This window comes from Pristiophorus japonicus, chromosome 2, assembly GCF_044704955.1.
Source record: "Pristiophorus japonicus isolate sPriJap1 chromosome 2, sPriJap1.hap1, whole genome shotgun sequence".
NCBI classification, from domain to species: domain Eukaryota; kingdom Metazoa; phylum Chordata; class Chondrichthyes; family Pristiophoridae; genus Pristiophorus; species Pristiophorus japonicus.
The window spans coordinates 19665625-19691180 of NC_091978.1; the positions used below are offsets into that span (position 1 = coordinate 19665625).

At 45.2% G+C, this 25556-nt stretch overlaps 1 long non-coding RNA gene across 2 annotated transcripts in view; it reads right to left on the reverse strand.

Annotated features, from left to right (window-relative positions):
- Window positions 1-703: 703 nt before the first annotated feature.
- Window positions 704-25556, reverse strand: part of LOC139229631 (uncharacterized) — a 336422-nt gene continuing 311569 nt past the window's right edge. For both annotated transcript variants that reach the window (XR_011587765.1, XR_011587766.1), the window contains exon 3: window positions 704-1142. This is a non-coding gene — a long non-coding RNA (uncharacterized lncRNA). The remainder of the gene's footprint in view (window positions 1143-25556) is intronic.

Sequence of the window (25556 nt, forward strand, 5' to 3'; positions counted from 1 at the left end):
GAGTAGGAAAGTAGTGCAGGACTCCCCTGCAGTCATCTCCCTCCAAAACAGATATACCGCTTTGGATATTGTTGGGGGAGATGGCTCACCAGAGGAAGTCAGCAGCAGCCAAGTTCATGGCACCATGGGTGGCTCTGCTGCACAGGAGAGCAGGAAAAAGAGTGGGAAAGCTATAGTGGCAGGGGATTCTATTTTAAGGGGGATAGATAGGTGTTTCTGTGGTCAAAACCGAGACTCCAGGATGGTACGTTGCCTCCCTGGTGCAAGGGTCAAGGATGGCTCGGAGCAGCTGCAGGACATTCTGGAGGGGAGGGTGAACAGCCAATTGTCGTGGTGCATATAGGTACCAACGATATAGGAAAAAAGCGGGATGAGGTCCTACAAGCTCAATTTAGGGAGCTAGGAGTTAAATTAAAAAGTAGGACCTCAAAAGTAGTAATCTCAAGATTGCCACCAGTGCCACATGCTAGTCATAGTACAAATAGCAGCAGAGCTAAGATGAATATGTGGCTTGAGGAGTGGTGCAAGAGGGAGAGATTCAAATTCCTGGGACATTGGAACCGGTTCTGGGGGAGGTGGGACCAGTACAAACCGGTCTGATCTGGGCAGGACCGGAACCAATGTCCTCGGGGGAGTGTTGGCTAGTGCTGTTGGGAAGTGTTAGTGCGAATGTTTTCCTGGAAGAATCACTCGACACTCTGGGTCGGTTCCAACGCCAAAACGGCCTTTATTACGTCGGCGGGTAGAGAGCCTCTGGTCCAACTCCAGGCACTTCACTCCACCGAACAAAGAAATTCATCGATATTTATATGTTTTACAATAGTTCATTACAATTACTCAGCCCATGTCGGCTGGACACAATCCAATCATAACGATTACAAATCGATTCCACTGGGCCAATGGAATTGGCCCCCAGGCACCAGGGGACTGCGTGATCATCTCATATTTTAGCTGGGGCTTATTCATGGCCTCGTGATATTCTCCAGACCCCCTTATCTCTACTGTCCTTGGGTTCTGCTTGCGCCTAACCTCCTTATCCTTACACAGTCACAGGAATTTCTTTGTTCAGTATTCTGCTAGGACATCTTGTCTGTGGTTTGTTGATTAAGGACGTTCTGCTGAGCTCACCCTTTCCAGTGTTCCTGTACACAGAATTGCAGTGTCATCAGCTACCCAAAAATGTAGTCAAGTTAACTGTTAGCTGAATTCCCCTAGTGCTTTGCGGAATCCCTGGCAGCCATTTTATATTTGGCTACCATTTTACACATACATACATGCATACATATATTCAGCAGGTGCCTTTGCCTTTGAAAGTGCCCTACAACAGGAAGGGTTTAAACTAATATGGTAGGGGAATGAGAACCTATGCAGGGAGACGGAGGAAAATAAAATGGAGGCAGAAGCAAAAGATAGAAAGGAGAATAATAACAGTGAAACAGAGAAACCCAAGACAAAAATCAAAAATGGCCACATTACAGCAAAATTCTAAAGGGACAAAGAGTGTTAAAAAGACAAGCCTGAAGGCTCTGTGCCTCAATGGGAGGAGTATTCGCAATAAGGTGGATGAATTAACAGCACAGGCAGCTATTAATGAGTATGATATAATTGGGATTATGGAGACATGGCTCCAGGGTGACCACGGCTGGGAACTCAACATCCAGGGTTATTCAACATTCAGGAAGGATAGACAGAAAGGAAAAGGAGGTGGGGCAGCATTGCTGGTTAAAGAGAAAATTAACGCAATCGTAAGAAAGGACATTAGCTTGGATGATATAGAATCTGTATGGGTAGAGCTGCGGAATACCAAAGGACAGAAAACGCTAGTGGGAGTTGTGCACAGACCACAAAACAGTAGTAGTGAGGTTGGGGATGGCATCAAACAAGAAATTAGGGATGCATGCTATTGTGTTCCTCACACAGATGAGATTGCACACAGAGAGGTTAAAGTAACGGTGACCTCAGTCTTTATTAAGACACTCCAGAGTGAGGAACAGGCCTTAGGAGCCGGCTTACATACAGTGCTCCCACGGGATGCTGGGATCCCTTCGGACATCAGGAGATATGCTCCATGGTGGCGGAACATGGGAGTGCATGCTTTACAGAAACACAACATCACTCCCCGCCAAAGTCAAAGTGAAAACGATTTACAAGGTGAGGCGGTCGGGAGCCTTTCTTTCCCTGGTGGACCGCCTTGGTACAAATATCTGTTCTGGTGTGTTGGCAGTGCCCTCGCTGGGCTGGCGTGTTGTTGGCCCTGCAGGGCTGCTGGGTGAGCGTGGCCTTGCTGGGCTGTTTGGCGGGACGGGTTCAATTTCCTGGTCCGGCGTGGTGTCGTTGATCCTTTGGGTATGTGTTGTCAGCTCGAAAAAGGTGCTTTCTGCTGTGGGTTCTTCAGGGTAATCTGTGAACTGCAGCCTCGTTTGGTCCAGGTGCTTTCTGCAAATTTGTCCATTGTCTAGTTTGACTACAAACACCCTACTCCCTTCTTTAGCTATCACCGTGCCCACGATCCACTTGGGACCATGTCCATAGTTTAGCACATACACAGGGTCATTCAGATCAATTTCCCATGACACAGTGGTGCGATCATCGTTTACATTTTGTTGCTGCCGCCTGCTCTCTATCTGATCATGCAGGTTGGGGTGAACCAGCGAGAGTCTGGTTTTAAGTGTCCTTTTCATGAGTAGCTCAGCCGGGGACACCCTTGTGAGCGAGTGGGGTCTCGTGCGGTAACTGAGCAGTACTATGGACAGGCGGGTTTGGAGTGAACCTTCTGTGACTCGTTTAAGGCACTGTTTGATTGTTTGTACTGCCCGCTCTGCCTGCCCATTGGAGGCTGGTTTAAACGGGGCCGAGGTGACATGTTTGATCCCATTGCGGGTCATGAATTCTTTAACTTCGGCACTGGTGAAACATGGCCCGTTGTCACTGACCAGTATGTCAGGCAGGCTGTGGGTGGCAAACATGGCCCTCAGGCTTTCAATGGTGGCAGTGGCGGTGCTTCCTGACATTATTTCACATTCAATCCATTTTGAAAAAGCATCCACCACCACCAGGAACATTTTACCGAGAAACGGGCCCGCATAGTCGACATGGATCCTCAACCATGGTCTGGAGGGCCAGGACCACAAACTTAGTGGTGCCTCTCTGGGCGCGTTGCTCAACTGAGCACACACACTGCATTGCCGTACACAGGACTCTAAGTCAGAGTCGATACCGGGCCACCACATGTGGGATCTAGCTATCGCTTTCATCATTACTATACCCGGGTGTATGCTGTGGAGATCCGAGATGAATGTCTCCCTGCCCTTTTTGGGTAGCACTACACGGTTACCCCACAACAGGCAGTCTGCCTGAATGTACAGCTCATACTTTCGTCGCTGGAATGGCTTGATTAGCTCTTGCATTTCAACGGGGATGCTGGCCCAGCTCCCATGCAGTACACAGTTTTTTACTAGGGACAGCAGAGGATCTTGGTTGGTCCAAGTCCTAATCTGGCGGGCCGTGACAGGTGATTTATCATTTTCAAATGCTTCCATGACCATCAACAAGTCTGCGGGCTGCGCCACCATCAACAAGTTTGCAGGCTATGCCATTTCCACCCCCATAGTGGGAAATGGTAGCCAACTGAGAGCATCCGCACAGTTCTTGGTGTCTGGCCTGTGGCGGATGGTATAGTTATACGCTGATAGCGCAAGTGCCCACCTTTGTATCCGGGCTGAGGCATGAGTATTTATCCCCTTGTTTTCAGCGAGGGGCTTGTGATTGGTTTCCAGCTCAAATTTGAGGCCAAACATGTACTGATGCATTTTCTTTACCCCGAACACACATGCTAATGCCTCTTTCTCAATCATGCTGTAGGCCCTCTCGGCCTTAGACAAGCTCCTGGAGGCATAGGCGACAGGTTGCAACAGTCTTTTACACGGGTTATACAATACAAGCAGCTTGTTGGAGCATAAAATGTTTCTGGCTTTCTCAAAAGCAACTACTTGTTTTTTACCCCATATCCAGTTCTCACCTTTACGCAATAACACATGTAGGGGTTCTAAGAGGGTGCATAACCCCGGTAGGTAGTTACCAAAATAGTTGAGGAGTCCCAGGAACGACCGCAGCTCCGTGACGTTCTGTGGCCTGGGCACATTCCTGATAGCCTCTGTCTTGTCATCTGTGGGCCGAATGCTATCCGCCACGATTCTTCTCCCCAAAAACTCCACTTCTGTTGTCATGAAAACGCATTTCGACCTCTACTGCCACAGCCCTACGCGATCCGTCGCTGGAGGACCTCCTCCAGGTATTGTAGGTGCTCAACGGTGTCCAGACCCGTGACCAATATGTCGTCCTGAAAAACCATCACGCGAGGTACCGACTTGAGTAGGCTGCAGCCGACCGAATTCCAAACGGGCATCTGTTGTAGATGAACAGTCCCTTGTGCGTATTGATGCAGGTGAGGCCCTTCGAAGACTCCTCCAGCTCCTGCGCCATGTAGGCCGAAGTCAGGTCAAGCTTGGTGAACGTCTTGCCTCCTGCCAGCGTCGCAAATAGGTCGTCTGCCTTTGGTTACGGGTTTTGGTCCTGCAGCGAGAAACGATTAATAGTTACTTTATAATCGCCGCAAATCCTGACCGTGCCATCACTTTTGAGTACTGAAAAAATTGGGCTGGTCCACTCGCTGAATTCCACTGGAGAGATGATGTCCTCGCGTTGCAACCTGTCCAGCTCGATTTCCACTCTCTCCCTCATCATGTGAGGTACCGCTCGTGCCTTTTGGTGAATGGGTCGTGCCTCTGGGACCAAGTGGATCTGCACCTTTGCTCCGGAAAAGTTTCCAATGCCTGGCTCAAAAAGGGAAGGTAATTTGTTAAGAACCTGGGTACATGAGGCCTCATCGACATGTGATAGCGCTCGGGTGTCATCCCAGTTCCAGCGGATTTTGCCCAGCCAGCTCCTTCCAAGCAGTGTGGGGCCATCGCCCGGGACAATCCTGAGAGACTTGTTTGCTGTTATCACTGGTAGACATAAACGCCTGTGCTATTGCAATGGCCTTACTGAGGGTCGGTGTCTCTACAGTCAAAAGTTTTCGTAGGATGGTCTCATGGCCAATGCCCAGTACAAAAGTCTCTGAGCATTTGCTCCAGGTAGCCATCAAAGTCACATTGTCCTGCAAGTCGCTTTAGCTCGGCGACATAGCTCGCCACTTCCTTACCTTCAGATCGCTGGCACGTGTAGAACTGATACCTCGCCATCAGCACGCTCTCCCTCAGGTTAAGATGATCCCAAACCAGTATACACAGCTCCTCATATGACATCTGTGGGTTTCACCGGAGCCAGAAGATTCTTCATGAGGCTGTAGGTCGGTGCTCCGCAGACCGTGAGGAGGACCGCTTTCTTTTTTGCAGCGCTTCCTTCTCCGTCCAGCTCGTTGGCTACAAAGTACTGGTCTAGCCGTTCGACATAGGCTTCCCAGTCCTCACCCTCCGAGAACTTCTCCAGGAGGCCCACAGTTTGCTGCATCTTTGCGTTGGATTCGTATACTTGTTGCCAGTTATTGTGTTCCGAACACAGATGAGACTGCACACAAAGTAATGGTGACCTCAGTCTTTATTAAGACACTCCAGAGTGAGGAACAGGCCTTAGGGCCAGCTTATATACAGTGCTCCCACTGGATGCGGGGAAACCTTGGGACTTCAGGGGATGCGCTCCCTGGTGGCGGAACATGGGAGTGCATGCTTTACAGATACACAACACATGCAATAAAGGTACAGCAGTTATCATGGACGACTTTAATCTACATATAGATTGGGCTTACCAAGCTGATAGCAATGCGGTAGAGGAGGATTTCCTGGAGTGAAGTAGGGATCGCTTTCTAGACCAATATTTTGAGGAACCAACTAGAGAGCTGGCCATCCTGGACTGGGTGATGTGTAATGAGAGAGGACTAATTAGCAATCTTGTTGTGTGAGGCCCCCTGGGGAAGAGTGACCATAATATGGTAGAATTCTTTATTAAGATGGAGAGTGACGGTGTTAATTCAGAGACTAGGGTCCTGAACTTAAGGAAAGGTAACTTCGATGGTTTGAGACGTGAATTGGCTAAGATAGACTGGCAAATGATATTTAAAGGGTTGACAGTGGATAGGCAATGGCAGACATTTATAGATCACATGGATGAACTTCAACAATTGTACATCCCTGTCTGGAGTAAAAATAAAATGGGGAATGTAGCTCAACCGTGGCTAACAAGGGAAATTAGGAATAGTATTAAATCCAAGGAAGAGGCATATAAATTGGCCAGAAAAGGCAGAAAACCTGAGGACTGAGAGAAATTTAGAATTCAGCAGAGGAGGACAAAGGGTCTAATTAGGAGGGGGGAAATAGAGTATGAGAGGAAGCTTGCAGGGAACATAAAAACTAACTGCAAAAGCTTCTATAAATATGTGAAGAGAAAAAGATTAGTGAAGACCAATGTGGGTCCTTTGCAGTCAGAATCAGGTGAATTTATAATGCGGAACAAAAAAATGGCAGACCAATTGAACAAATACTTTGGATATGTCTTCAATAAGGAAGACATAGATAACCTTCCGTAAATACTAGGGGTTCGAGGGTCTAGTGAAAAAGAGGAACTGAAGGAAATCCTTATTAGACAGGAAATTGTGTTCAAAAAACTGATGGGATTGAAGGCCGATAAATTCCCATGGCCTGGTAGTGGCCCTACAAATAGTGGATGCATTGGTCATCATTTTCCAACATTCTTTTGACTCTGGATCAGTTCCTATGGACTGGAGGTTAGCTAATGTAACAGCACTTTTTAAAAAAGGATGGAGAGAGAAAACAGGTAATTATAGACTGGTTAGCCTCACATCGGTGGTGGGGAAAATGTTAGAATCAATTGTTAAAGATGCAATAGCAGCGCATTTGGAAAGCAGTGACAGGATCGGTCCAAGTCGGCATGGATTTATGAAAGGGAAATCATGCTTGACAAATCTTCTAGAATTTTTTGAGGATGTAACTGGTAGAGTGGACAAGGGAGAACCAGTGGATGTGGTGTATTTGGAGTTTCAAAAGGCTTTTGACAAGGTCCCACACAAGAGATTAGTGTGCAGAAATTAAAGCACATGGTATTGGGGGTAATGTATTGATGTGGACAGAAAACTGGTTGGTTGAGAGGAAGCAGAGAGTCGGGATAAATGGGTCCTTTTCACAATGGCAAGCAGTGACCAGTGGGGTGCCGCAGGGTTCAGTGCTGGGACCCCAGCTATTTACAATATACATCAATGAAGGAATTGCATGTAATATCTCCACGTTTACAGATGACACTAAGCTGGGTGGCAGTGTGAGCTGTGAGGAGGACACTAAGAGGCTGCAGGGTGACTTGGACAAGTTAAGTGAGTGGACAAATGCATGGCAGATGCAGTATAATGTGGATAAATGTGAGGTTATCCATTTTGGTGGCAAAAACAGGAAGACAGAATATTATCTGAATGGTGACAGAGTAGCAAAAGGGGCGATGCAACGAGACCTGGGTGTCATGGTACATCAGTCATTGAAAGTTAACATGCAGGTACAGCAGGCGGTGAAGAAGGCAAATGGTATGTTGGCCTTCATAGCTAGAGGATTTAAGTATAGGAGCAGGAAGGTCTTACTGCAGTTGTACGGAGCCTTGGTGAGGCCACACCTAGAATATTGTGTTCAGTTTTGTCTCCTAATCTGAGGAAGGACGTTCTTGCTATTGAGGAAGTACAGCGAAGGTTCATCAGATTGATTCCTGGGATGGCAGGACTGACATATGTGGAGAGACTGGATCAACTGGGCTTGTATCCACTAGAGTTTAGAAGAATGAGACGGGATCTCATAGAAACATATAAAGTTCTGGGATTGGACAGTTTAGAGGCAGGAAGAATGTTCCCGTTGCTGGGGAGTTCCAGAACCAGGGGTCACAGTCTAAGAATAAGGGGTAAGCCATTAAGGACCGAGATGAGGAGAAACTTCTTCACCCAGAGAGTGGTGAACCTGTGGAATTTTCTACCCCAGAAAGTTGTTAAGGCCAGTTCGTTAGATATATTCAAAAGGGAATTAGATATGGCCCTTACAGCCAAAGGGATCAAGGGGTATGGAGAGAAAGCAGGAAGGGGTACTGAGGTTGAATGATCAGCCATGATCTTACTGAATGGCGGTGCGGCTCAAATGGCCTGCTTCTGTACCTAATTTCTATGTTTCTATGTTTCTCGAATTCCCTTCCGAAGCCTCTCCGATTCTTTCTCCACCTTTAGCTACCATTCTGAAAGCTCATCTCTCTGACCAAGCCTCCAGTCCCCTTTCCTAGCCCTCCAACCAAGACTCCTTATCGTTCCTTAATTCCTTGAACGTTCTCCATATTAAAGGCATTATTTCAATGCAAGTTGTCGTAGTAATATTCTCCATATAACACATGTATTATATGTACACCAATGTTTTCACTGGTAGTCTCATCTGCACATCATGAAATCACAGAGGAATCCAATTATGCCAATGAAATAAATTGCTGAGATGGTCGATGCAATATGCCATTGCTATCTCCCCTACTGGAGCAATCTGCTCTGATCCCATCTTCCTCCTGATTCTCTATACCCTTTAATATTTTTAATTTAAAAGTATTCATCGAATTACCCTATTGTGTGGAGGAAAAATTAATCCTTCTAATCTCCAGTCATACTTGACCCTAGTTAATTTTGTAACTGTTTTCCTTAGTTCTCTGCTCGCATCATCATCATCATAGGCAGTCCCTCGAAATGAGGATGACTTGCTTCCACGCCAAAAAGGGATGAGTTCACATGTGTTTCAATGAAGGACTTAATATTCCTGGTCCCGAACTACATGTTGAAGGTTGGAAGATGCCTGTGCATGGATTGTTTTAACGTGAGGTGGCCGTTGCACCAGTCACCACACGGGCTTGACAGAGCTAGGTCTTGGTCCAGTGGCAAGGATTGACCAAGACGACTGGAGACCAGCTCTGCTGCACGCTCACAGTCCAATGTTAACAGCCTGCTTACCTCCATCCTGCAGTAAATGTTACAATGTTGTTGTTCTACCTGCTAGCCCCTCCAATGCTTACCTTCCTTACCATAGTCATATAGCTGTGTCAGCAGTGGGTAGCACACTCGCTTCTGAGTCAGAAGGTTGTGGGTTCAAATCCCAGTCCAGCAACTTGAGCGCATAAATCTAGGCTGACACTTCAGTGCAGTGCTGATGGAGTGCTGCACTGTCGGAGGTGCCGTCTTTCAGATGAGACGTTAAACTGACGCCCTATCTGCTCTCTCAGGTGGATGCAAAAGATCCCATGGCACTATTTTGAAGAGCAGTGGAGTTATCACCGGTGTCCTGGCCAATGTTTATCCCTCAATCAACATAACACAAACAGATGATCTGGTCATTATCACATTTCTGTTTGTGGGAGCTTGCTGTGCGCAAATTGGCTGCCACATTTCCCACATTGCAACAGTGACTACACTCCGGTGGTCGTGAAAGGCGCTATATAAATGTAAGTATTCAATACTTTTCGGACCTCCAAAGCATTGTCATCACTTTGTATGGCACTATTTAAATGGTAGCAGGAGCCAAGAATTAGGAAAAAAATATTGCCCCATGCTTGTCGATACTGGTGTCTCAATTACAAGCCCAAAATCGGGCCTCAGACAATCACTCACACCGTGAATCAGGCGCCTTTTTTTGACTTGTGTCTGCTGTCAGCGAAACCCCTGGCCTTGAGTAGAACCTGGTAAAATGGTTGTAACATTATTTTCAGAAAGTTTAACAATGTCAGGAAATATCGTGTTCAATGAAGCACATGCAGAGATTAAGGAGTGCCGCTGAGCATTTTATTATTCATTCGCCGGATGTGGGCATCGCTGGCAAGGCAGGCATTTATTGCCATCCCTAATTGCCCTTGAGAGGGTGGTGATAGTGGGCTGCCTTCTTGAATCGCGGCAGTCCGTGAGGTAACATAGCGTACACCAACATACCATATACCAACAGTGCTGCACTAATATTGATAACAAACCCGATAAACTCAAAATGTGCCACCTTGCCTATTCACCGCACAACTGAATTCAGTGGAGCTGAGAGGTAAGTTATGGGCTCTGACGTGAAAAATCATACAATAATACAGCACTTCATATATCAGCAGTGAAAAGATAGATAAACCTTCAGTGTTTTCTCAGCCCTCAGGAGGAGCCTTACATCAAAAAGTTCAAACCTCTTTTATTTTCTCATTCTGCTGACGGCCCTCCTATATTTTCTGTTTTTCTTTCAAATTTCCAGTTTATTTCCCCCATTTCAGGGATTAATCAGGAACTGCAACAGCGCATGTAGTTTGCGGTATGAATTTCCACCATTGTTCATAGGCTTATATGTAACCTTCAGGGCTGCTGACCGAGGGCCATGCGGTTCTTTGTCGACCGACGCGGACACAATGGACTGAAATGGCCTCCTTCTGCGCTGTAAATTTCCATGTTTATATGTTTCCATGAATTAGTATAGCAGAAGGCACTTACCCAGCGAGGCATCGCTGAAGGGACCAGGAGCTCATTTTTAATTGAAAAATTGTATCAGTCAGAATTGGTTTAGGATTTAAAAAAAAATCATACAGCACAGAAGGAAATCATTCAACCTATAGTGTCTGTGCCGATTCACTGAAAGACCTATCTAGTTAACTCCAATCCTCTGCTCCTTTCACATCATGCTGAAAATGTTTCCTTTTTCAAGTATATAAAACAAATTCCCTTTTGAAAGTTACTATCGAATCTGTTTCCACCATTCTTTCAGGCAGTGCGTTCCAGGTCACAATAAACTCGCTGCCCAAAAAAATCTCCTCCTCTTCCCCCGCTGGGTTCTTTGATTAATTACCTTAAACCTGTACAAAAGCAAAAAACTGCGGATGCTGAAATCTGAATTAAAAACAGAAAATGCTGGATATAGTCACCGGCTCAGGCAGTATCTGTGGAGAGAGAAACAGTTAATATTTCAGGTCGATGACCACTCGTCAGAACTGGTTAGAGATGCAACAGGGTTTTAAGCAAGTGTTGGAGCAAGGAAAGGGAGGGGTGGAGGAAAGAACAAAAGGGAAGGTCTGTGATAGGGTGGAAAAGAGACAAAAGGGATGATGGTGCAAGGCAGGAGAAGGTAATGGGACAAGTTAACAATAGATGAGTCAAGATAGGCTGTAAATGGAGATGGCAGAATTGCTTAAAATTGCACTTGCTTAAAACCCTGTTACATCTCTAACTTTTTCCAGTTCTGATGAAGGGTCATCAACCTGAAACATTACCTCTGATTCTCACTCCACAGATGCTGCCTGACCTGCTAAGTATTTCCAGCATTTTCTGTTTTTATACCTTAAACCTGTGGCCTTTGGTTACCGACCCTCTTACTGGTAGAAACAATGTCTTCCTATTTATTCTATCAAAACCCTTCATAATTTTGAGCACATCTATGAAATCTCCCCTTTACCTTATCTTCTCTAAGAACAGTCTCAGTTTCTCCAGTCTCTCCACAGAACTGAAGTCCCTCATCCCTGGTTTAATTCGAGTAAATCTCCTCTGCACGCTCTCCAAGGTCTTGACATGCTTCCTAATGTGTGATGCCTCGAATTGGACACAATGGTTCAGCAAAGCCCAAACCAGTGTTTTATAAAGGTTTGCTACAAGTGTCACGTGCTAGTCAGAGTAGGAATCGCAGGATAGCTCAGATCAATACGTGGCTTGAGGAGTGGCGCAGAAGGGAGGGATTCAAATTCCTGGAACATTGGAACCGGTTCTGGGGGAGGTAGGACCAATACAAGCTGGACGGTCTGCACCTGGGCAGGACCGGAACCAATGTCCTAGGGGGAGTGTTTGCTAGTGCTGTTGGGGAGGGGTTAAACTAATATGGCAGGGGGATGGGAACATATGCAGAGAGAAGTACAATGGGGACAGAAGCAAAAGATAGAAAGAAGAAAAGTAAAAGTGGAGAGCAGAGATACTTAAGGCAAAAAGCAAAAAGGGCCACATTATAGCAAAATTCTAAAGGGGCAAAGTGTGTTAAAAAGACAAGCCTGAAGGCTCTGTGCCTCAATGTGAGGAGTATTCGTAATAAAGTGGACAAATTAACTGCGCAGGCAGCAAGTAACGAATTTGATTTAATTGGCATCACGGAGACATGGCTTCAGGGTGACCAAGGCTGGGAACTCAACATTCTGGGGTATTCAACATTCAGGAAGGATAGACAGAAAGAAAAAGGAGGTGGGGTGGCATTGCTGGTTAAAGAGGAAATTAATGCAATCGTAAGGAATGACATTAGCTTGGATGATGTGGAATTGGTATGGGTGGAGCTACGGAATACCAAAGGGCAGAAAATGCTAGTGGGAGTTGTGTACAGACCAGCAAACAGTAGTAGTGAGGTTGGGGACAGCACCAAACAAGAAATTAGGGATGCGTGCAATAAAGGTACAGCAGTTATCATGGGCGACTTTAATCTACATAGAGATTGGGCTAACCAAACTGGAAGCAATACGGTGGAGGAGGATTTCCTGGAGTGTATTAGGGATGGCTTTCTAGACCAATATGTCGAGGAGCCAACTAGAGGGCTGGCCATCCTAGACTGCGTGATGTGTAATGAGAAAGTACTAATTAGAAATCTTGTTGTGCGAGGCTCCTTGGGGAAGAGTAATCATAATATGGTAGGATTCTTTATTAAGGTGGAGAGTGACACAGTTAATTCAGAGACTAGGGTCCTGAACTTAAGGAAAGGTAACTTCGATGGTATGAGACGTGAATTGGCGAGAATAGACTGGTGAATGATACTTAAAGAGTTGACGGTGGGTAGGCAATGGCAAACATTTAAAGATCACATGGATGAACTTCAACAATTATACATCTCTGTCTGGTGTAAAAATAAAACTGGGAAGGTGGCTCAACTGTGGATAACAAGGGAAATTAAGGATAGTGTTAAATCCAAGGAAGAGGCATATAAATTGGCCAGAAAAAGCAGCAAATCTGAGGACTGGGAGAATGTTATAATTCAGCAGAGGAGGACAAAGGGTTTAATTAGGAGAGGGAAAATAGTGTATGAGAGGAAACTTGCTGGGAACATAAAAACTGACTGAAAAAGCTTCTATAGATATGTGAAGAGAAAAAGATTAGTGAAGACAAACGTAGGTTCCTTGCAGTCAGATTCTGGTGAACTTATAAAGGGGAACAAAGAAATGGCAGACCAGTTGAACAAATACGTTGGTTCTGCCTTCACGAAGGAAGACACAAATAACCTTCCGGAAATACTAGGGGACCAAGGGTCTAGTGAGAAGGAGGAACTGAAGAAAATCCTACTTCGGCAGGAAATTGTTTTAGGCATATTGATAGGATTGAAGGCTGATAAATCTCCGGGGCCTGATAGTCTGCATACCAGAGTACTTAAGGAAGTGGCCCTAGAAATAGTAGATGCATTGGTGATCATTTTCCAACAGTCTATCGACTCTGGAGCAGTTCCTATGGACTGGAGGGTAGCTAATGTAACATCACTTTTTAAAAAAGGAGGGAGAGAGAAAACGGGGAATTATAGACCTGACATCAGGAGTGGGGAAAATGTTGAAATTAATTATTAAAATTGAAATAGCAGCACATTTGAAAAGCAGTGACAGGATCAGTCGAAGTCAGCATAGATTTATGAAAGGGAAATCATGCTTGACAAATCTTCTAGAATTTTTTGACGATGTAACTGGTAGAGTGGACAAGGGAGAACCAGTTGCTGTGGTGTATTTGGACTTTCATAAGGCTTTTGACAAGGCCCCACACAAGAGATTGGTGTGCAAAATTAAAGCACATGGTATTGGGGGTAATGTACTGACGTAGATAGAGAACTGGTTGGCAAACAGGAAGCAGAGAGTCGGGATAAATGGGTCCTTTTCAGAATGGCAGGCAGTGACTAGTGGGGTGCCGCAGGGCTCAGTGCGGGACCCCAGCTATTTACAATATACATTATTGATTTAGTTGAAGGAATTGAATGTAATATCTCCAAGTTTGCAGATAACACTAAGCTGGGTGGCAGTGTGAGCTGTGAGGAGGACACTAAGAGGCTGCAGGGTGACTTGGACAGGTCAGGTGAGTGGGCAAACACATGGCAGATGCAGTGTAATGTGGATAAATGTGAGGTTATCCACTTTGGGAGCAAAAACACAAAGGCAGAATATTATGTGAATGGCTGCAGATTAGGAAAGGGAGAGGTGCAATGAGACCTGAATGTCATGGTACATCAGTCATTGAAAGTTGACATGCAGGTTCAGCAGGCGGTGAAGAAGGCAAATGCTTTATTGGCTTTCATAGCTAGGGGATTTGAGTATAGGAGCAGCTAGGTCTTACTGCAGTTGTACAGTGCCTCGGTGAGGCCTCACCTGGAATATTGAGTTCAGTTTTGGTCTCCTAATCTGAGGAAGGCACTCTTGCTATTGAGGGAGTGCAGCGAAGGTTCACGAGGCTGATTCACTGGATGGCAGGACTGACATATGAGGAGAGACTGGATCGACTGGGCCTGTATTCACTGGAGTTTAGAAGGATGAGAGGGGATCTCATAGAAATATATAAAATTCTGACGGGACTGGACAAATATGATGCAGGAAGAATGTTCCCGATGTTGGGGAAGTCCAGAACCAGGGTACAGAGTCTAAGGATAAGGGGTAGGCCAGTTAGGACTGAGATGAGGAGAAACTTCTTCACTCAGAGAGTTGTTAACCTGTGGCATTCCTTACCGCAGAGAATTGTTGATGCCGTTCATTGGATATATTCAAGAGAGAGTTAGATATGGCCCTTACGGCTAAAGGGATCAAGGGGTATGGAGAGAAAGCAGGAAAGGTGTACTGAGGTGAACGTTCAGCCATGATCTTATTGAATGGTGGTGCAGGCTTGAAGAGCCGAATGGCCTCCTCCTGCACCTATTTTCTATGTTTTTATGTTTCTATGTTTAGTATAACATTTTTGCTTTTGTACTCGATGCTTGTATTTATAAAAAGCGAATCCATAAGACAGAGGAAACAGTGCTTAGTATGCAGTAAACAAGGAGGTTTTCCTGTGTTGAATGGTATATACTTTAATGCAAGGAGTATAGCGAATAAGGTGGATGAGCGAAGAGCACAGGTAGACACTTGGGAGTATGACATTATAACTAATACAAAAACATGGCTGAAAGCGGGGCAGGTTTGGCAGATCAATATTCCTGGCTACAGGATTTTTAGACAAGATAGAGAGGGGGGTAAAATGGTGGGGGTGTGGGGGGGGGGGGCGTTGCGGTACTGATTAAAGAAAATATTACAGCGGTGAGGAGGGATGAAATGTTAGAGGGATCATCAAATGAGGCCATATGGGTCGAATTGAAAAATAAAAAAGGGGTGATCACAATGGGCATGTATTATAGACCCCCAAACAGTGGGAGGGAGAGAGAGGAGCAAATATGTAGGCAAATTGCTGTGCAGTCCAAAAACCATAGGGTAGTAATAGTAGGGGATTTAAACTATCCAAATATTGATTGGGACAAATTTAGTGCGAAGGGTAGAGGGCGCAGAATTCTTGAAATGCATTCAAAAGAACTTTTTTAGTCAGTATGTAGCAAGCCCAACACGACAGGATTGGGGATTTAGTTTTGGGGAATGAAGCTGGGCAGGTTGAAGGGTATCAGTGGGAGAGTACTTGGGTCCCAGTGACCATAATTCAGTCAGATTCAAGTTGGTTATGGATAAGGACAAGAATAGGACTGGAATAAAAGTTCCAAATTGAAGAAAAGCTAATTTTGCTAAGTTAAGGATTGATTTGGCCATGGTGGACTGGAAACAACTACTTGTGGGTAAATCAGTGTCGGAACAGCGGGAGGCATATAAGGAGGAGATCCGGAAGGCTCAGGCCAAACATGTGTCCTTAAAGAAAAAGGTTGGGAAAAATAATTCTAGAGTCCCCTGGATGTCTAAGGACTTAGAAGGAAGGATTAAGAAAAAAAGGGACGCTTATGCCATATATCAACGGCTAAATACTATAGAATCTTTAGAGGAATATAGAAGGTTAAAAGGCAAAATTAAAAAAGATATCAGGAATGATAAGAGAGAGCATAAGAAATTCTTGGCCAGTAAAATTAAGGAAAACCCTAAGATGTTCTGTAAATATATTAAGAATAAGCGGGTAACTAAAGAAAGGGTAGGGCCTATTAGAGACCATAAGGGTAATCTTTGTGTGGAGGCAGAAGATGTTGGGAGGGTTCTTAACGAATACTTTGCATCTGTCTTCACAAAGGAAAGGAGCATTGCATATACTGTTATTGAGGAGGAGTGTGATATTCTGGAAGAAATAGATATAGTGAGAGAAGAAGTATTAAGGGGTTTAGCAACTTTGAAAGGAGATAAGTCCCCAGGCCCAGATGAAATGCATCCCAGGCTGTTGAGCGAAGTAAAAGAGGATATAGCAGAGGCCTTGACCATCATTTTCCACTCCTCTTTGGATCTGGGCATGGAGCCAGAGGATTGGAGGACTGCTAATGTAGTGCCCTTGTTTAAGAAGAGAGAAAGGGATAGGCCGAGTAATTACAGTCCTGTCAGCCTAACCTCAGTGGTGGGAAAATCATTGGAAAAAATCCTTACAGACAGAATAAATCTGCATTTGGAAAGGCAAGGATTAATTAGGGACAGTCAGCACGGATTTGTTAAGGTAAGATCATGTCTGACTAACCTGATTGAATTTTTTGAGGAGGTAACCAAGAGGGTTGATGAGGGTAGTGGTATGATGTAGTGTATATGGACTTTAGCAAAACTTTTGATAAGGTCCTACATCGTATATTGGTCATGAAGGTTAAAGCCCATTGGATACAGGGCAAAGTGGCAAGTTGGATCCAAAATTGGCTTGGAGGTAGGAAGCAAAGGGTTAATGATTGATGGATGTTTTTGTGACTGGAAGGATGTTTCCAGTTGGGTTCCGCAGGGCTCAGTACTGGGACCCTTGCTTTTTGTGGTGTATATCAACGATTTAGATTTGAATATAGGGAGTATGATTAAAAAGTTTGCAGACAACACGAAAATTCGCTGTGTGGTTGAGAATGAAGAGGAAGTTCATGGGCTGCAGGAGGATATCAATCTACTGATCTGGTGGGCAGAGCAGTGGCAAATGGAATTTAATTCAGAGAAGTGTGAGGTGATGCACTTTGGGAAGGCTAATAAGGAAAGGGTATACACATTAAGCGGTAGGCCACTTAATAGTGTAGATGAACAAAGGGACCTTACATAAGAACATAAGAACATAAGAATTAGGAACAGGAGCAGGCCATCTAGCCCCTCGAGCCTGATCCGCCATTCAACAAGATCATGGCTGATCTGGGCGTGGACTCAGCTCCACTTACCCGCCCACTCCCCATAACCCTTAATTCCCTTATTGGTTAAAAATCTATCTATCTGTGATTTGAATACATTCAATGAGCTAGCCTCAACTGCTTCCTTGGGCAGAGAATTCCACAGATTCACAACCCTCTGGGAGAAGAAATTCCTTCTCAACTCGGTTTTAAATTGGCTCCCCCGTATTTTGAGGCTGTGCCTACTAGTTCTAGTCTCCCCGACCAGTGGAAACAACCTCTCTGCCTCTATCTTGTCTATCCCTTTCATTATTTTAAATATTTCTATAAGATCACCCCTCATCCTTCTGAACTCCAAGGAGTAAAGACCCAGTCTACTCAATCTATCATCATAAGGTAACCCTCTCATCTCCAGAATCAGCCTAGTGAATCGTCTCTGTACCCCTTCCAAAACTAGTATATCCTTCCTTAAGTAAGGTGACCAAAACTGCATGCAGCACTCCAGGTGCGGCCTCACCAATACCCTATACAGTTGCAGCAGGACCTCCCTGCTTTTGTACTCCATCCCTCTCGCAATGAAGGCCAACATTCCATTCGCCTTCCTGATTACCTGCTGCACCTGCAAACTAACTTTTTGGGATTCATGCACAAGGACCCCCAGGTCCCTCTGCACCGCAGCATATTGTAATTTCTCCCCATTCAAATAATATTCCCTTTTACTGTTTTTTTTCCAAGGTGGATGACCTCACATTTTCCGACATTGTATTCCATCTGCCAAACCTTAGCCCATTCACTTAACCTATCTAAATCTCTTTGCAGCCTCTCTGTGTCCTCTACACAACCCGCTTTCCCACTAATCTTTGTGTCATCTGCAAATTTTGTTATACTACACTCTGTCCCCTCTTCCAGGTCATCTATGTATATTGTAAACAGTTGTGGTCCCAGCACCGATCCCTGTGGCACACCACTAACCACCGATTTCCAACCCAAAAAGGACCCATTTATCCCGACTCTCTGCTTTCTGTTCGTCAGCCAATTCTCGCTCCATGCTAATACATTTCCTCTGACTCCGCGTACCTTTATCTTCTGCAGTAACCTTTTGTGTGGCACCTTATCGAATGCCTTTTGGAAATCTAAATACACCACATCCATCGGTACACCTCTATCCACCATGCTCGTTATATCCTCAAAGAATTCCAGTAAATTAGTTAAACATGATTTCCCCTTCATGAATCCATGTTGCGTCTGCTTGATTGCACTATTCCTATCTAGATGTCCCGCTATTTCTTCCTTAATGATAGCTTCAAGCATTTTCCCCACTACAGATGTGAAACTAACTGGCCTATAGTTACCTGCCTTTTGTCTGCCCACCTTTTTTAAACAGAGGCGTTACATTAGCAGCTTTCCAATCTGCTGGTACCTCCCCTGAGTCCAGAGAATTTTGGTAGATTATAACGAATGCATCTGCTATAACTTCCGTCATCTCTTTTAATACCCTGGGATGCATTTCATCAGGACCAGGGGACTTGACGACCTTGAGTACCATTAGCCTGTCCAGCACTACCCCCCTAGTGATAGTGATTGTGTCAAGGTCCTCCCTTCGCACATTCCTGTGACCAGCAATTTTAGGCATGGTTTGTGTCTTCCACTGTGAAGACCGAAGCAAAATAATTGTTTAAGGTCTCAGCCATTTCAACATTTCCCATTATTAAATTCCCCTTCTCATCTTCTAAGGGACCAACATTTACTTTAGTCACTCTTTTCCGTTTTATATATCGGTAAAAGCTTTTACTATGTTTTGCGCAAGTTTACTTTCGTAATCTATCTTTCCTTTCTTTATTGCTTTCGAAGTCATTCTTTGCTGTCGTTTGAAATTTTCCCCATCTTCTAGTTTCCCACTAACCTTGGCCACCTTATACGCATTGGTTTTTAATTTGATACTCTCCTTTATTTCCTTGGTTATCCACGGCTGGTTATCCCTTCTCTTACCGCCCTTCTTTTTCACTGGAATATATTTTTGTTGAGCACTATGAAAGAGCTCCTTAAAAGTCCTCCACTGTTCCTCAATTGTGTCACTGTTTAGTCTGTGTTTCCAGTCTACTTTCGCCAACTCTGCCCTCATCCCACTGTAGTCCCCTTTGTTTAAGCATAGTATGCTCGTTTGAGACACTACTTCCTCACCCTCAATCTGTATTACAAATTCAACCATACTGTGATCACTCATTCCGAGAGGATCTTTTACTTGGAGATCGTTTATTATTCCTGTCTCATTACACAGGACCAGATCTAAGATAGCTTGCTCCCTTGTAGGTTCTGTAACATACTGTTCTAAGAAACAATCCCGTATGCATTTTATGAATTCCTCTTCAAGGCTACCCCGTGCGATTTGATTTGACCAATCGATATGTAGGTTAAAATCCCCCATGATTACTGCCATTCCTTTTTCACATGCCTCCATTATTCCCTTGATTATTGCCTGCCCCACCGTGAGGTTATTATTTGGGGGCCTATAAACTACGCCCACCAGTGACTTTTTCCCCTTACTATCTCTAATCTCCACCCACAATGATTCAACATTTTGTTCATTCGAGCCAATATCGTCTCTCACAACTGCTCTGATATCATCCTTTATTAACAGAGCTACCCCATCTCCTTTCCATTGTTGTCTATCGTTCCGTATTGTCTGATACCCCTGTATGTTTAATTCCTAGTCTTGGCCCCCCTGCAACCACGTTTCTGTAATGGCCACCAAATCATACCCATTTGTAATGATTTGTGCCGTCAACTCATTTACTTTATTTTGAATGCTGCGTGCGTTTAGGTAGAGTGTTTTAATTCTAGTTTTTAAACCATGATTTTTAGTTTTGACCCCTCCTGCAGCCCCTTTATATTCATACATATTGTCCCTTCCTATCACTTTGTGGTCTATACTTACCCCAGTGCTACTCTGCTCTGTTGCCTCCTGCCTTTTGCATTCTTTCTTGGGGTCCTGTTCATCTGAGCTCTCACCCACTCTAACTAGCTCAGAGCCCTCTCCTGGGTTCCGAATACTCCTCGCATTGAGGCATCGAGCTTTCATGCTTGCCTTTTTATTACACTTTGACCATTTAGAATTTTGCTGTACAGTGGCCCTTTTTGTTTTTTGCCTTGGGTTTCTCTGCCCTCCACTTTTACTCATCTCCTTTCTGTCTTTTGCTTTTGTCTCCATTTTGTTTCCCTTTGTCTCCCTGCATTGGTTCCCATCCTCCTGCCATATTAGTTTAACTCCTCCACAACAGCATGAGCAAACACTCCCCCTAGGACATTGGTTCTGGTCCTGCCCAGGTGCAGACCGTCCGGTTTATACTGGTCCCACCTCCCCCAGAACCGGTTCCAATGCCCCAGGAATTTGAATCCCTCCCTGCTGCACCACTCCTCAAGCCACGTATTCATCTGAGCTATCCTGCGATTCCTACTCTGACTAGCACTGGTAGCAATCCTGAGATTACTACTTTTGAGGTCCTCCATTTTAATTTAGCTCCTAGCTCCTTAAATTCGCCTCGTAGGACATCATCCCTTTTTTACCTATATCGTTGGTACCAATGTGCACCACGACAACTGGCTGTTCACCCTCCCTTTTCAGAAAGTCCTGCACCCGCTCCGAGACATCCTTGACCCTTGCAGCAGGGAGGCAACATACCATCCTGGAGTCTCGGTTGCTGCCGCAGAAATGCCTATCTATTCCCCTTACAATTGAATCCCCTATTACTATCGCTCTCCCACTCTTTTTCCTGCCCTCCTGTGCAGCAGAGCCAGCCATGGTGCCATGAACTTGGCTGCTGCTGCCCTCCCCTGATGAGTCATCCCCCTCAACAGTACTCAAAGCAGTGTATCTGTTTTGCAGGGAGATGACCGCAGGGGACCCCTGCACTACCTTCCTTGCACTGCTCTTCCTGTTGGTCTTCCATTCCCTAGCTGGCTATGGACCCTTCACCTGTGGTAAGACCAACTCGCTACACATGCTACTCACGTCATTCTCAGCATCGTGAATGCTCCAGAGTGAATCCGCCCTCAGCTCCAATTCCGCAATGCGGACCGTCAGGAGCTGGAGGCGGATACACTTTCCGCACACGTAGTCGTCAGGGACACCGGAAGTGTCCCTGAGTTCCCACATGGTACAGGAGGAGCATATCACGTGACCGAGCTCTCCTGCCATGACTTAACCCTTACACTTAATTTGGCAACAATAATGCTGAAGTTTACTCGCTATTATAGAAGAGAAAAAAGAAAAATTACTCACCAATCACCAACCAATCACTTACCCCCTTGGCTGTGACGTCACCTTTCTATTTCTTTCTACTTTTTTTTTGCCTTCTCCCTGTAGCTGCACAAGCTGGGCCTTTATAGGCCTCTCGCCGACCCCGGACTCACGCCTCAGCGACGCACCTTGGAGTGCTTGTCCACAGATCCCTGAAATTAGCAGGCCAGGTGGATAACGTGGTTAAGAAGGCATACGGAATGCTTGCCTTTATTGGCCGAGGGGCAGAATAAAAGAGCAGGAATGTTATGCTTAAATTGTATAATACTTTGGTTCGGCCACACCTGGAGTATTGCACGCAGTTCTGGTCGCCATATTATAGGAAGGACGTGATTGCACTAGAGAGGGTGCAGAGGAGATTTACTAGGATGCTGCCTGGAATGGAGAATCTTAGTTATGAGGATAGATTGGATTGGCTAGGTTTGTTCTCATTGGAACAGAGGAGGTTAAGAGGAGGCCTCATTGAGGTGTACAAAATATTGAGGGTTTGTGGCAGAAAACAATGGCTTCGGTCTTCCCAATATTCAATTGGAGAAAATTTCTGCTCATCCAGAACTGGATGCCTGACAAGCAGTCTGACAATTTAGAGACCATGGAGGGGTCAAGAGAAGTGGTGGTGAGGTAGAGCAGGGTGTCATCAGTGTACATGTGGAAACTGACGCCGTGTTTTTGGATGATCTCGCCAAGGGGCAGTATGTAGATGAGAAATAGGAGGGGGCCAATGATAGATCCTTGCGGGACACCAGAGGTAATGATGCAGGAGCGGGAAGCGAAGCCGTTGCAGGTGACACTCTGGCTATGATTAGACAGATAAGAATGAAACCGGGCAAGTGGTGCCCCGACCAGCTGGACGACGGGGGAGAGACGTTGGAGAAGGATAGAGTGGTCAACCGTGTCAAAGGCTGCAGACAAGTGAAGAAGGACAAGGAGGGATAGTTTGCCTTTGTCAGTCACAAAGGATGTTATTTCTGACTTTGATGAGAGCCGTATCGTTACTGTGGCATGCACGGAAACCGGATTGGAGGGATTCAAACATGGAGTTGCGGGAAAGGTAGGCACGGATTTGGGAGTCGAACCACATTCAAGGACTTTAGCGAGAAAAGGGAAGTTAAGATGGGGCAGTAGTTTGCAATGACAGAGGGATCGAGGGTTGGTTAACAATGTGAGCTAACATGGGAGCTAGAAAAGGAAGGTGGGGAGTCAGCAGTTTGGTGCCAATAGGTTCAAAGGAGCAGGAAGTGGGTCTCATGGACAGAATGAGCTCGGAAAGGTCATAGAAACATAGAAACATAGAAAATAGGTGCAGGAGCAGGCTATTCGGCCCTTCGAGCTTGCACCGCCATTGGCTGATCATGCAACCTCAGTACCCCAACCATGCCTTCATACCTCCTGATCTTTTTAGCCATAAGGGCCACATCTAACTCCCTTTTGAATATGTCCGACGAACTGGACTCAACAACTTTCTGTGACATAGAATTCCAAAGGTTCACAACTCTCTGGGTGAAAAGGTTTCTCCTCATCTCAGTCCTATATTGCTTACCCCTTTTCTTTAGACTGTGACACCTGGTTCTGGACTTTCCGAACATCGAGAACATTCTACCTGCATCTTACCTGTCTAGTCCCATCATAATTTTATGAGTTTCTATGAGATCCCCTCTCATTCTTCTAAATTCAAGTGAGTGTAAGCCTAGCCGATCCAATCTTTCCTCATGTGTCAGTCCTGCCATCCTGGGAATCAGTTTGGTGAACCTTCGCTGCACTCCCTCAATAGCAAGCACATCCTTCCTCAGATTAGGAGACCAAAACTGCACACAATACTCAAGTTGTGGTCTCCACCAAGCCCTGTACAACTGTAGTAAGACCTTTCTGCTCCTATACTCAAATTGCCTCGCTATGAAGGCCAGCATGCCATTTGCTTTCTTTACTGCCTGCTGTACCTGCATGCCTACCTTCAATGACTGATGTACCATGACACCCAGGTCCCTTTCCACCTCCCCTTTTACTAATCTGTCACCATTCAGATAATAATCTGCCTTCCTGTTTTTGCCACCAAAGAGGATAACCTCACATTTATCCACATTATACTGCATCTGCCATGTGTTTGCCCACTCACCTAACCTGTCCAAGTCACCCTGCAGCCTCTTATCATCCTTCTTGCAGCTCGCATTGCCACCCAGCTTAGTGTCATCTGCAAACTTGGAGATATTACATTCAATTCCTTTGTCTAAATCATTGATGTATATTGTAAATAGCTGGATTCCCAGCACTGAGCCCTGCAGCACCACACTAGTCACTGCCTGCCATTCTGAAAAGGACCCGTTTATTCCTACTCTTTGCGTCCTGTCTGCCAATCAGTTCTCTATCCACGTCAATACATTACCCTCAATACCATGTGGCTTAATTTTGCACACCAACCTCTTGTGTGGGATCTTGTCAAAAGCCTTTTGAAAGTCCAAATAAACCACATCCACTGGTTCTCCCTTATCCACTCTACTAGTTACATCCTCAAAAAACTCTAGAAGATTTGTCAAGCATGATTTCCCTTTCATAAATCCATGCTGAGTTGGACCGATCTTGTCACTGCTTTCCAGATGTGCTGCTATTACATCTTTAATCATTGTTTCCAGCATTTTCCCCACCACCGATGTCAGGGTAACTGGTCTATAATTCCCTGTTTTCTCTCTCCCTCCTTTTTTTTTAAAGTGGGGTTACATTAGCTACTCTCCAATCCATAGGAACTGATCCAGAGTCCATGGAATGTTGGAAAATGACCACCAATGCATCCACTATTTCTAGGGCCACTTCCTTAAGTACTCTGGGATGCAGATATCAGGCCCTGGGGATTTAGTGGCCTTCAGTCCCTTCAATTTCCCTAACACCATTTCCTGATTGATAAGGATTTCCCTCAGTTCCCCCATCTCGCTAGACCCTTGATCCCCTAGTATTTTCAGGAGGTTATTCGTGTCTTCCTTTGTGAAGACAGAACCAAAGTATTTGTTAATTTGTCTGCCATTTTCTTGTTCCCCCTTATGAATTCACCTGATTCTGATGACAAGGGACCTACATTAGTCTTCACTAATCTTTTTCTCTTCACATATCTATAGAAGCTTTTGCAGTCAGTTTTTATGTTCCCTGTAAGCTTATAATCTATTTCCCTCTCCTAATTAAACCCTTAGTCCTCCTCTGCTGAATTCTAAATTTCTCCCAGTCCTCCAGTTTGCTTCTTTTTCTGGCAATTTATATGCCTCTTCCTTGGATTTAACACTTTCCCTAATTTCCCTTGTTAGCCATGGTTGAGCCACCTTCCCTTTTTTATTCTTACGCCAGACAGGGATGTACAATTGTTGCATTTCATCCATGTGATCTTTAAATGTCTGCCATTGCCTATCCACCGTCAACCCTTTCATTCTCCAGTCTATCCTAGCCAGTTCACGTCTCATACTGTCGAAGTTTCCTTTCTTTAAGTTCAGGACCATAGTCTCCAAATTAATTGTGTCACTCTCTATCTTAATTGAAGAATTTTGCCATATTATGGTCACTCTTCCCCAAGGGGGACCAGATTCTTTTACACTCCAGGAAATCCTCCTCCACGGTTTTGCTACCAGTTTGGTTAGCCCAATCTATATGTAGATTAAAGTCACCCATGATAACTGCTGTACCCTTATTGCACGCATCCCTAATTTCCTGTTTGATGCCATCCTCAACCTCCCTACTACTGTTTGGTGTCTGTACATGAGGGGAGACCAGAGAGAAACTAGAGAAAGATGTCAAGTCAGGGCTAGGGCGGGAAGATCATTGGAGGAAGTTTGGCCTGGAGGGCTAGGGGAAGGAAGGGAAGATGCAGAGGTGGACGGATGGATGGTCTCAATCTTAGAGACAAAGAAGTCCATGAGTTCCTCACACTTACTGTCGGAAGTGAGGGTGGAGACTGGACAGAG